This window comes from Hordeum vulgare, chromosome 7H (genome assembly GCF_904849725.1).
Source record: "Hordeum vulgare subsp. vulgare chromosome 7H, MorexV3_pseudomolecules_assembly, whole genome shotgun sequence".
NCBI lineage: Eukaryota > Viridiplantae > Streptophyta > Magnoliopsida > Poales > Poaceae > Hordeum > Hordeum vulgare.
In genome coordinates this window covers 518,467,009-518,480,745 of record NC_058524.1, presented here as the reverse complement: position 1 = coordinate 518,480,745, position 13,737 = coordinate 518,467,009, and positions in this window count along the sequence as shown.

Sequence of the window (13,737 nt, the reverse complement as noted above, 5' to 3'; positions counted from 1 at the left end):
GCAGATAGATGTCAAGGCAGTGTTCCTTCATGGTTTCCTAAGGAAGAGTTGTATATGATGCAACGAGAAGGTTTTGTCGATCCTGAAAATGCTGACAAAGGATGCAAGCTCCAGCGATCCATTTATGGACTGGTGCAAGCATCTCAGAGTTGGGATCTTCGCTTTGATGAGGTGATCAAATCATTTGGGTTCATACAAGTTTATGGAGAAGCTTGTATTTACAATAAAGTGAGTGGGAGCTCTATAGAGTTTATAATATTTTATGCGGATGACATATTGTTGATTGGAAACAATATAGAACTTTCGGAAAGCGTGAAGATATATTTGAACAAGAGTTTCCAATGAAAGATCTCAGAGAAGCTACTTACATATTAGGCATCAAGAACTATAGAGACAGATCGAGACACTTAATAGGACTTCGACAAAGAACATACCTTGATAAGGTTTTGAAGAAGTTCAAAATGGATGACTCCAAGAAAGGGTTCTTGCCTCTCCTACAAGGTGTGGAGTTGAGTAAGACTCAATGCCCAACAACTACAGAGCATAGAGAAAAGATGAGTTTCACTCCCTATGCCCCAGCCATAGGTTGTATCATGTATGTGATTCTATGAACAAGACTAGATGTCATCCTTGCCATATGTATGGCCCGAAGGTTTCAAAGTGATACAGGAGTAGAACACTAGACAATGGTAAAAAATATCCTTAAGTACCTAAAGAGGACTAAGGAGATATTTCTTGTTTATGGAGGTGATCAAGAGCTCGTCGTAAAGGGTTACGTCGATGCGGACTCTTATTCTCAAACTGAATACAAATTTATTCTGAATGGTGGAGCGGTCAGCTAGTGTAGTTCCAAGCAAAGTGTGGTAGAAAATTCTACATGTGACGGGGAGTACATAGCTCCTTCAGAAGCAATGAAGGAAGGTGGTTGGATGAAGTTGTTCATGACGGATCTTGGAGTAGTGCCGACTGCGCTGGATCCAATGACCCACTTTTGTGACAACACTAGTGTCGTTTCTCTAGCCAAGGAGACCAAGTTTCCAAAAAGGACCATACACATAAAGCATCGCTTCAATTCCATCTGCGATTATATCAAGGAGGAAGACATAAACATTTGCAAAGTACATAAGGATCTAAACGTTGCAGACCTGTTGACTAAACCTCTTCCGTGGGCAAAACATGATCAACACCAGAACTCTATGGTTGTTAGATTCATTACAATGTGAAGCTAGATTATTGACTCTAGTGCAAGTGGGAGACTCTTGGAAATATGCCATAGAGTCAATAATAAAGTGGTTATTATCATATTTCTTTGTTCATGATAATCATTTACTATCCATGCTAGAATTGTACTGTTCGGAAACTTAAATACATGTGTGGATATATAAGCAACAATGTATACCATATATACCAGAAACGCCACAAGAAAAAGGAGAACTTCTGCTTCGCCGCCGCAACTCTCTGTATTGACAAAAACCCTATCTCGAGCCTTTCTAGTACCATGCCGGAGAGGGGAAATCATCTCCGGTGGCCATCTTCATCATCCCGGCGAAGGCCATGACGAGGAGGGAGTAGTTCACCTTCGGGGCCGAGGGTATGTACCAGTAGCTATGTGTTCAATCTCTCTCTCTCTCTCTCTCTCTCTCTCTGTCTGTCTCTTGTGTTCTTGAGATGACACGATATTGATGTATCACGGTCCTTGTTAATCTAGTTGGATCATATGATGTTATTCCCTTGCTACCTTGTTGTGATGAATTGAATCTTTCCCTTTAAGATCTCGTTATGTTGGATTGAATTTTGGGTTGCGAACACTTCATGTATGTCTTGTATGCGGATACCTATAATGACATTGGGGTATTCAAGTGATTCACTTGATATATGTTATGACATCAACTTGCGGATTCCGGTGACCTTGGGGATCTATGCATAGGGGTTGATTGCATGTTTTCTTACTATGTTCTCTGATAGAAATCTTGGAGTGCATCTTGAATTTCTTTGTGTTTGCTTGAATATGAAGAATCTGAAATTGTTTGATGCATGTCGCATCATTTACCCACTGATACTTGAGGTTACATTGGAGTATCTAGGTGACATTAGGGTTGATTGATATGTATATTGGGTGTTATTCTAGTATGAACTCTAGGGCTGTTTGTGGCACTTATAGGAATAGCTCAAAAGATTGATCAACAAGAATAACTTTGAGGTGGTTCTACTACCTACGCCAATTTCATCTTATTGTTCTCCGCTAGATAGGAACTTTGGAGTGATTCTTGTTGCACGTTGAGGGATGATCATATGATTCTACTATGTTAGCATTGTTGAGAGATTACACTAGTGAAAGTATGAACCCTAGGCCTTATTATCAAGCATTGGTACACCGTTTTACTCGCTGTTTTACACTTGCTACCTTGCTGTTTTTATATTTTCATATTACAAAAAACTATATCTACTATCCATACTACATTTGTATCACCATCTCTTAGCCGAACTAGTGTACCTATACAATTTGCCATTGTATTGGGTGTGTTGGAGACACAAGAGATTTTTTGTATTTGGTTGCAGGATTGTTTGAGGGAGACTATCTTCATCCTACACCTCCCACAGATTGACAAATCTTAGGTCATCCACTTGAAGGAAAATTGCTACCATCCTACAAAACTATGCGTTTGGAGGCCCAACATAGTCTACAAGAATAAAGTTGTGTAGTAGATATCAAACGTCACTTCATAACTGGGTGATCATAAAGATACTCTATAGGTATCTCCGAGGGTGTCTGTTGGGTTGGCATGGATCAAGATTACGGGTTCTCACTCCGTATGACGGAGATGTATCTCCGGTCCCTCTTGGCAATACATGATCACAAGAAGCTTGCAAGCAATGGTACTAAGGAGTTAGTCATGAGATCTTGTATTACGGAACTAGTAAAGAGACTTACCTGTAACGAGATTGAACTTGGTATGAGATACCGATGATCGAATGTCGGGCAAGTAACATATCGCTAGACAAAGGGAATTGCATACAAGATTAACTGAATCCTTGACATCGTGGTTCAATCGATGAAGATTTTTGTGGAATATGTAGGAACCAATATGGGCATCTAGGTACCACTATTGGTTATTGACCAGACAGGTGTCTCGGTCATGTCTACATGATTGTCGAGCCCGTAGGGTCGCACGCTTAACGTTCAGTAGCGCTAGGGTAATGTTGAGATATTAATAATGGAAATTCCGAAAGTTGTTCGGAGTCCTGAATGGGGTCCTGGACATCACGAGGATCTCCAGAATGGTCCAGAGGTAAACATTTGTATATGGGAAATCATATTCAGGGTTCCAAAAATGTTGAGGAAATTTTTGGTAGAGTATCGGGAAGGTTCTAGAAGGTTTGGGGGGTTCCATCATGGGTTCCAACGACCCGGGAAGGGACCACATGGACCGAGGGGTGGGTATATAGCCCGCATGGGCTGGCTAAACCATTCGCCAAGACACATGCCATTTAAATCTAGAGATAAAATCTTATCTCTAAATTTAAAGGGTTGAATCTAGAGATAAGATGTTATCTTCATGTTTAAAGGGTTTTCTCCCTCGTGGTCATCCCTAAGTGGGTTTTGGACGCCATCACCTTCCCTCTAGACTACATATAGTTGGGGAAGATGCATGGCAGTAGCCAACCCTTTACCCTTGGCCATTGGCTTTCCCAACTCCTCCCACGTTTATCCGTTACGCTCTTGGCGAAGCCCTGCCAGAATTCCGCTGCCACCACCAGCACGCCGTTGTGTTGGTTCAGATCTCATCTACCTATTCTCCTGATCTTGCTGGATCAAGAAGGAGGATACGTCACCAAGCCAAATGTGTGCTAAACTTGGAGGTGCCGCACGTGCGGTGCTTGGATCGGATTGGATCGAGAAGCGACTACGACTAAAACAACCACGATCTCTAGATTGTCAACGCTTACAGTCTACAAGGGTATGTTAACACCTCTCCCTCTCATTGCTAGCATCTCCATAGAATAGATCTTGGGTGTTTCGTAGGAATTGTTTTTCCATGCAACATTCCCCAATACTTCTTCCACTTACTGAAAGAGGTTCTGCTGCGATTGCGATTGGACTACTTTAGATCCATATTTTTTAGTTGTGTGATAGTGATCCAAAGAAAGATCTACTAGCTAGGTGTGGAATGCTTTATGTCAGTCCAAAAGTCAGGGGTCTTGGACTACAAGACCCTGAGATGATTGAAAAATTACCCTTTCCAAGTAAATGAGTACACAAATTACTCATTGAGAATGGAGTGTGAGAGGAAATCATTCGTAATAAGTACATGGGTTCGAAACCCTTTTCTCAACTCCACTCAAAAGTAGATGATTCACATTTTTTGGATGGCGTGATGAAGGCCAAGAAATTATTTTTCCAGTTTGCTGATGTTGCAATAGTGTATTTTAACCCTACTTGAAGTCTCGCTCCTATCTGCATGGAGTGCCACCCAAGCAGTAAACATAAGTCAAGGTCAGTCAACACAAGTCAAGTTCATCAATAATAGTCCAAGCTGCCCCCCGTGGGTCCAAGAAAGCCACCCGAGTCAACGAAAGTCCAAGCAAGGGTTCATGATCAACAAGTCAAAGGAGGAAGACCGCATAACAGAACAAGTCAAAGGAAAGGCAAGAGAGAAAAGAAGCCCAAGACCAAGCAAGGAAAACTTCTCATAGTGTAGGGATTCTTCCCAAATGGAATACAACCCACCTTCTAGCCCAACAAGGATAATATGGGACAAAGGACGGGAAATTACCTAGTCCTACCCTCCCACCTACTTACTTCAAGGGTAGCTGAAAGTGCGTTATATCGACTAGAGGGCGGGTCATTAAGTGATTTTTGAATTTCTTCACTGGGTAATTACTTTGTGAATAAATACAAAGTGACAAAATACTACACAACACATAAAGTACTTAAATTCATGCTAAACATGGTAACATCAAAGTCATCATGACGAAATAGGGCATACACAATGAGTAAGTAGAAATCGATCAGGATAAGCACGCACAAGATAAAGGTGACTAAAGAATTTGGATTGAGGAAATTCAAAAAGTCTTCAAATAGCAGGGATCAATTTCATCAACATATAATGAGGAAATAGAAGGGTTGAGGAAATATAACCCGGTTGCTTGTTGAAGACAAATGATTTGTTCTATCAGTTCCAGCTGTTGTGACAGTTGCACGTCTGGTTGGAGTGGACTTGAATTTAAATGAGAAGACACTTAGTCTTCACTGTATTCTCCTTGAGCTAAAGTCACTTAGACTCCTCCCAATCACTCGTGGTAAGTCTTCAAGGTAGACTTCCAAACAATCACAAACTTGGTCTGTTGGCAATCTACAATTACTCTTTGATGCTCTAGACCGTGACACCTAACCATTTGGAAGATACACAACCTTGAAAGCTAAAAAGTGTCAGTTCCACAAAGGAAAATTTCTTCAGTGACTTCAGGCTCTAGGTGTATGGGTTTTTCCTAATTTTGGATTCTCTCAAAATCGTGAGAGGAAGGGTTGCTCTAGATTACACTTGTCAATCTCTCTCTGAGAGCAACCAACCAACTTATGGTTGTGCGTGGCTATTTATAGCATGTGGGAAACCCGACATGAGATGACATAAATGTCCCTAGAGACATGACCGTTGTCATGATAAGGATCCACTTGACAACTGGCACACAGGGAAACAACGGTCGGAATTTTGAACTCTCAAATTCCTCAAGGCTCTTAGTTTCCTCATGGTAGGCAATTCACACTAGAGAAATCCTAACGACCCCTGAGTCAGACTAATTTCTTCAACAATCACAAGAACCTTGTCTCTCTTACTGAAGAACTCAACTACACTACAAGAGATTTCCAAAGTCTTCACTCGAAGAAATAGGTAAGTGTATGTTTTGAGAAGAGCATCACTTCGAAATACACCTATGTATCACCTAGACCCCTTTGACAATACGGTGTTTCCTACAACTCAATAAGAACAAAATAAACTATGAAAACAAAGTCTTCAAGATTCAAAGTCTTCACTGTAGGAAATATGCCCTAGAGGCAATAATAAATTGGTTATTATTATATTTAGTTGTTCATTATAATCGTTCATTATCCATGCTAGAATTGTATTGATTGGAAACTCAAATACATGTGTGGATACATAGACAACACACTGTCCCTAGTGAGCCTCTAGTTGACTAGCTCGTTGATCAAAGATGGTCAAGGTTTCCTGGCCATAGACAAGTGTTGTCACTTGATAACGGGATCACATCATTAGGAGAATGATGTGATGGACAAGACCCAAACTATGAACGTAGCATATGATCGTGTCAGTTTATTGCTACTATTTTCTTCATGTCAATGTATCTGTTCCTATGACCATGAGATCATGCAACTCCCGGACACCGGAGGAATACCTTGTGTGTATCAAACGTCGCAACGTAACTGGGTGATTATAAAGGTGCTCTACAGGTATCTCCGAAGGTGTCTGTTGGGTTGGCATGGATCAAGACTGGGATTTGTCACTCCGTGCGACGGAGAGATATCTCGGGGCCCACTCGGTAATACAACATCATAATAAGCCTTGCAAGCAATGTGACTAAGGTGTTAGCCACAAGATCTTGTATTACAGAATGAGTAAAGAGACTTGCCGATAACGAGATTGAACTAGGTATAGAGATACCGACGATCGAATCTCGGGCAAGTAACATACCGAAGGACAAATGGAACATCATACGGGATTAACTGAGTCCTTGACATAGCGGTTCAACCAATAAAGATCTTCGTAGAATATGTAGGAGCCAATATGGGCATCCAGGTCCCGCTATTGGTTATTGACCATAGAGGGGTCTCGGTCATGTCTGCATAGTTCTCGAACCCGCAGGGTATGCACACTTAAGGTTCGGTGACGTTTCAGTATAGTTGAGTTATAGGTGTTGGTAACCGAAAGTTGTTAGGAGTCCCGGATGAGATTCCAGACGTCATGAAGATCTCTGGAATGGTCCAGAGGTAAAGATTGATATATAGGAAGCCCTGTTTTGGTCACCGGAAAAGTTTCGTGCTCATCGGTAGTGTACCGGGAGTGCCGGGAGGGTACCGGGGACCATCGGTAGGGGTGTCACGCCCCCAGGGGCCTTATGGGCTGTGGGAGGATACAAACCAGCCCCTAGTGGGCTGACATAAGCTCCCACTAAGGCCCATGAGGTATGAGAGGCAAAAAACACAAAGATGAAAAAGGTGGAAAGGGTTTCCAAGTGGAAAGGAGGAATCCTACTCCTAGTAGGATTGGAGTAGGACTCCTCCACCTCCAATTTAGGCCAAACCTTGAGGGTTTGAGGCTGCCTCCTCTCGTCCTTCCCTCCTATATATACTAGAGATATTGAGGGTTTTTGACATACAGAAAAACAACCTCTCTCTCTAGATCTGTTTCTCCTCTAGTCTAGTTTGAGTGGTGCTTATTAGGCGAAGCCCTGCTGGAATAGCTCCACCACCGCCACCACCATGCCGTCGTGCTGGAGAACACACCTACCTCTTTGCCCCTCTTTTTATATCAAGAAGGCGGAGACCATCATCGATCTATACATGTGCTGACCGCGGAGGTGCCGTCCATTCGGCACTAGATCGGGATGGATCCTGATGGGATCGCGGGACGGATCGTGATGAGATCGCGGGGCGGGCTGCGATTTGGATCGTGAAGATGTTCCACTACGTCAACCGCGTTATATACGCTTCCGCTTAGCGATCTACAAGGGTATGTAGATTCACTCTCCCCTCTTGTAGATGATCATCACCATGGATAGGTATTTCATGTGCGTAAGAATTTTTTTGTTTCCCATGCTACGTTCCCCAAAAGTGGCATCATGAGCTAGGTTCATGCATAGATGATATCTCGGGTAGAACACAAAAGAGTTTGTGTGCGTTGATATTCAATTTTCTTCCCTCCTTAGTATTTTCTTGATTCGTCGGTATTGTTGGATTGAAGCGGCCCGGACCAACTTTACTCGTATGCTTACGAGAGACCAGTTTCATCGACTGACATGCAATTTGTTGCATAAAGATGATTGGCGGGTGTTTGTTTTTTCAACTTTAGTTGAATTGGATTTGACCAAGGCGGTCCTTGGAGAAGGTTAAATAGCAATTTTCATATCACCATTGTGGTTTTGCGTAAGCAAGATGCGATCATACTAGATACCCATCGCAGCCACGTAAAACATGCAACAACAAATTAGAGGACGTCTAACTTGTTTTTGCAGGGTATGCATGTGATGTGATATGGCCAAACACATTATATGATATATTGGATGTATGAGATGATCATTTTGTAATAGTTAAATATCGACTTGCTTGTCGATGCTACGACAACCGGAAAGAGCCATAGGGTTGTCTTTAAACTAACGTTTGTGATTGCAGATGCTTTTACTATATCGCTAGGTAGTAGCTTTAGTAGTAATAGCATAGATAGCACGACAACCTCGATGGCAGCATGATGATGATGATGGAGATCATGGTGCAGCGCCGGTGACGATGGAGATCATGCCGGTGCTTTGGTGTTGGAGATCAAGAAGCACAAGTTCATGGCCATATCATGTCACTTATGATTTGCATGTGATGGTAATCCTTTTATGCACCTTATTTTACATAGGACGACGGTAGCATTATAAGGTGATCCCTGACTAAAATTTCAAGAGGAAATTGTGTTCTCCCCGACTGTGCACCGTTGCGACAGTTCTTCGTTTCGAGACACCACGTGATGATCGGGTGTGATAGACTCAACGTTCACATACAACGGGTGCAAAACAGTTGCACACGTAGAACACTCGGGTTAAACTTGACGAGCCTAGCATGTATAGACATGGCCTCGGAACACAAGAGCCGAAAGGTTGAGCATGAATCATATAGTTTATATGATCAACATGGACATGTTCACCACTAAAACTATACTCAACTCACATGATGATCAGACTTGAGTTAGTGGATTTCATGCGCCACTCGAATGACTAGAGGGATGTCTATTTTAGTGGGAGTTTATTAGTAATATGATTATCTAAACTAATTATCAGGAACATAGTCCAAATGTCTTTGCAAATTATGTTGTAGTTTGCGCTGTAGCTCTACTGTTTTGATATGTTCCTAGAGAAAATTTAGTTGAGAGATGATAGTAGCAATATGCAGACTGGGTCCGTAAACTAAGGATTGTCCTCATTCTTGCACAGAAGGCTTTTATCCTTAATGCACCGCTCAGTGTGCTAAACCTAAAGTGTCGTCTGTAGATGTTGCGAACATCTGACATACACGTTTTTATGACTACATGATAGTTTAGTGCGTAATGCTTAAACGACTTTGAAGTAAGGCGCCGAAGACGTTATGAACGTCACCGGACATATGAGGTGTTCCAAGAGATGAAATTAGGATTTCAGGCTCGTGCCCGTGTTGAGAGGTATGAGACCTTCGACATGATTCTTTGCCTACAAAGTAAGGGAGAAAAGCTCAATTGTTGAGCATGTGCTCAGATTGTCTGGGTGCTACAATCGCTTGAATCGAGTGGGAGTTGATCTTGCAGATAAGATAGTGATTGGCATAGTTCTCCAAAGTCACTGCCACCAAGCTAGAGAGGTTCGTGATGAACTATAACATGCCATGGATAGAATTGATGATCCTTGAGCTATTTGCGATGTTTGACATCGCGAAGGTAGAAATCAAGTAGGAGCATCAAGTGTTGATGGTTAATAGAACCACTAGTTTCAAGAAGGGTAAGGGTTAAAAGAGATGCCTTATGAAATGGAAAACCAGTTGCCACTCTAGTAAAGAAACCCAAGGTTGAACCCAAACCTGAGACTAAGTGCTTCTATTATGAGGGGAACAGTCACTGAAGCGGAACTACCCTAGTTACTTGGTAGATGAGAAGGCTGGCAAAGTCGACAAAAGTATATTGGATATACATGATTTTGATGTGTACTTTACTAGTACTCCTAGTAGCACCGGGGTATTAGATATCGGTTCAGGTTGCTAAGGATTAGTAAGTCGAAATAAAAGCTACGGAATAAACAGATAGTAGCTAAAGGCGAGGTGACGATGTGTTGGAAGTGTTTCCAAGGTTGATGTGATCAACATCGCACGCTCCCTCTACCATCGGGATTAGTGTTGAACCTAAATAAATGTTATTTGGTGTTTGTGTTGAGCATGAACATGATTGGATTGTGTTTATTGCAATACAATTATCCATTTAAGTTAGAGAATAAAAGTTATTCTGTTTACATGAATAATACCTTCAATGGTCATGCACCAATATGAATGGTTCATTGAATCTCGATCGTAGTGATACACATGTTCGTAATATTTATGCCAAAAGATGCAAAGTAGTAATGATAGTACCACTTACTTGTGGCACTGACACTTCGAGTCATATTGGTGTAAAACGCATGAAGAAGCTCCATGCTAATGGATCTTTGGACTCACTCGTTTTTGAATCATTTGAGACATACAAACCATCCCTATTGGTGTAAACGCATGAAGAAATTCCATGCAGATGGATCGTTTGGACTCACTTGATTTTGAATCACTTGAGACATGCAAATCATGCCACATGGGCAAGATGACCGAAGGTCTCGTTTTCCATTGAGATCGAACAAGAAAGTAACTTTTTGGAAGTAATGCATATTGATGTATGCGGTCCAATGAGTACTGAGGCAAGCAGTGGATATCATTATGTTCTTACCTCACACATGATTTGAGTAGATACTAGTATATTTACTTATTGAAACACAAGTCTGAATTATTGAAAGGTTCAAGAAATTTCAGAGTGAAGTTGAAGATCGTCGTGACAAGAGGATAATATGTCTATGATGTGATCGTGGAGGTAAATATCTGAGTTGCGAGTTTGGTATACATTTAAGACAATGTGAAAATTGTTTCACACCTAATGCCACCTGGAACACCATAGTGTGATGGTTTGTCCGAACGTCGTAGCCGCACCCTATTAGATATGGTGCATATTATGATGTCTCTTATCGAATTACCACTATCGTTTTGGGGTTATGCATTGGAGACAACAACATTCACTTTCATAGGGCACCACATAGTTCCATTGAGATGACACCGTATGAACTATGGTTTGGAGAAACCTAAGCTATCGTTTCTTAAAAGTTTGGGGCTACGATGCTTATGTCCAAAGGCTTCAGCCTGATAAGATCAAACCCAAAGTGGATAAAGGCATCTTCATAAGATACCCAAAATAGTTGGGTATACCTCCTATCTCAGATCCAGAAGCAAAGTGTTTGTTTCAGAAAACGGGTCCTTCCTCGAGAAAGAGTTTCTCTCGAAAGAATTGAGTGGGAGGATGGAGGAACTTGATGAGGTTATTGAACCAACACTTCAACCAGAGAGTAGAAGGGTGCATGTAGCTGTTCCTATGGCGCCTACACCAGTTGAAGTGGAAGCCAATGATGGTGATCATGAAGCTTCGGATCAAATTACTACCAAACCTCGTAGGTTGACAAGGATACACACTACTACAGAATAGTGCGGTAATATTGTCTTGGAGGTCATGTTGTTGGACAACAATGAACCTACGAGCTATGGAGAAGCGATGGTGGGCCTAGATTCCGACAAATGGATGGAGGCCATGAAATCTGAGAGAGGATCCATGTATGAAAAGAAAGTGTGGACTTTGGAAGAACTACTTGATGGTCATAAGACTATTAAGTACAGATGGATCTTTAAAAGAAGACATACAATGATGGTGAAAGTCACCATTTAAGGAAGCTCGACTTGTTGCAAAGAGGTTTCCGACAAGTTCAAGGAGTTTACTGCGATGAGACTTTCTCACTCGTAGCGATTCTAAAAGTCTATTGGAATTATGTTAGCAGTTGCTGCATCTTGCACATGGATGTCAAAACATTGTTTCCTCGACGATTTCCTTGAGGAAAGGCTGTATGTGATACAACCAGAAGGTTTTGTCGAACCTAAGGATGCTAACAAGTATGCAAGCTCTAGCGATCCTTCTAAGGACTAGAGTAAGCATCTCAGAGTTGGATATGCGCTTTGATGTGATGATCAAAGCTTTTGGGATTATACAAAGTTTGTGATAAACTTGTATTTCCAAGGAAGTGAACGGGAGCACTATAGAATTTCTGATGAGTATATGTGGTTGACATATTGTTGATCGGAAATGATGTAGAATTTTTGGAAAGCATATAGGGTTGTTTGAAAAGGTGTTTTGAGAGGAAAACCTGGACTGAGCTACTTGAACATTGAGCATCAAGATCTATAGGGATAGATCAAGACACTTGATAAAACTTTCAATGAAATGCATGCCTTAAAAGTTTTTGAAGGAGTTCAAAATAGATCGGCAAAGAAGGAGTTCTTGGCTGTTTGTAAGCTGTGAATTTGAGTAAGACTCAAAGCCCGACCACGGCAGAAGAAAGAGAAAGGACGAAGGTCATCCCCTATGCATTAGCCATAGGCTCTATAGTATGCTATGTTGTGTACCACACCTGATGGGTGCCTTGCCATGAATTTGTCAAGGGGTACGGAAGTGATACACGAATGGATTACTGGACAGCGGTCAAAAGTTATCCTTAGTAACTAGTGGACTAAGGAAAATTTTCTCGGTTATGGAGGTGTTAAAAGAGTTCGTCGTAAAGGGTTACGCCCATGCAAGATTTGACACTAATCCGGAAAACTCTGACTACTAAACCGGATTCGTATAGTGGAGCAGTCATTTGGAATAGTTCCAAAATGGCACGTTGGTAGCAGCACCTACAGGATGAGATAGAGATTTGTAAAGCACACTTAGATCTGAAAGGTTCAGAACCGTTGACTAAAACCTCTCTCACAAGCAAGACATGGTCAAACCCAAAACTGTATGGGTGTTAGATTCAACAAAATCACATAGTGATGTGAACTAGATTATGGACTCTAGTGCAAGTGGGAGACCGTTGGAAATATGCCCTAAAGGCAATAATAAATTGGTTATTATTATATTTAGTTGTTCATGATAATCGTTTATTATCCATGCTAGAATTGTATTGATTGGAAACTCAAATACATGTGTGGATACATAGACAACACACTTTCCCTAGTGAGCCTCTAGTTGACTAGCTTATTGATCGAAGATGGTCCACGTTTCCTGGCCATAGACAAGTGTAGTCACTTGATAACGGGATCACATCATTAGGAGAATGATGTGATGCAGAAGACCCAAACTATGAACGTAGCATATGACCGTGTCAGTTTATTGCTACTGTTTTCTGCATGTTAGTGTATCTGTTCCTATGACCATGAGACCATGCAACTCCCGGACACCGGAGGAATACCTTGTGTGTATCAAATGTCGCAACATAGCTGGATGATTATAAAGGTGCTCTACAGCTATCTCCGAAGGTGTCTGTTGGGTTGGCATGGATCAAGACTGGAATTTGTCACTCCGTGTGACGGAGAGGTATCTCAAGGCCTACTCGGTAATACAACATCACAATAAGCCTTGCAAGAAATGTGACTAAGGAGTTAGCCACGAGATCTTGTATTATGAAATGAGTAAAGAGACTTGCCGATAACGAGATTGAACTAGGTATAGAGATACCGACGATCGAATCTCGGGCAAGTAACATACCGAAGGACAAAGGGAACAACATACGGGATTAACTGAATCGTTGACATAGAGGTTCAACCGATAAAGATATTCATAGAATATGTAGGAGCCAATATGGGCATCCAGGTCCCGCTATTGGTTATTGACCGTA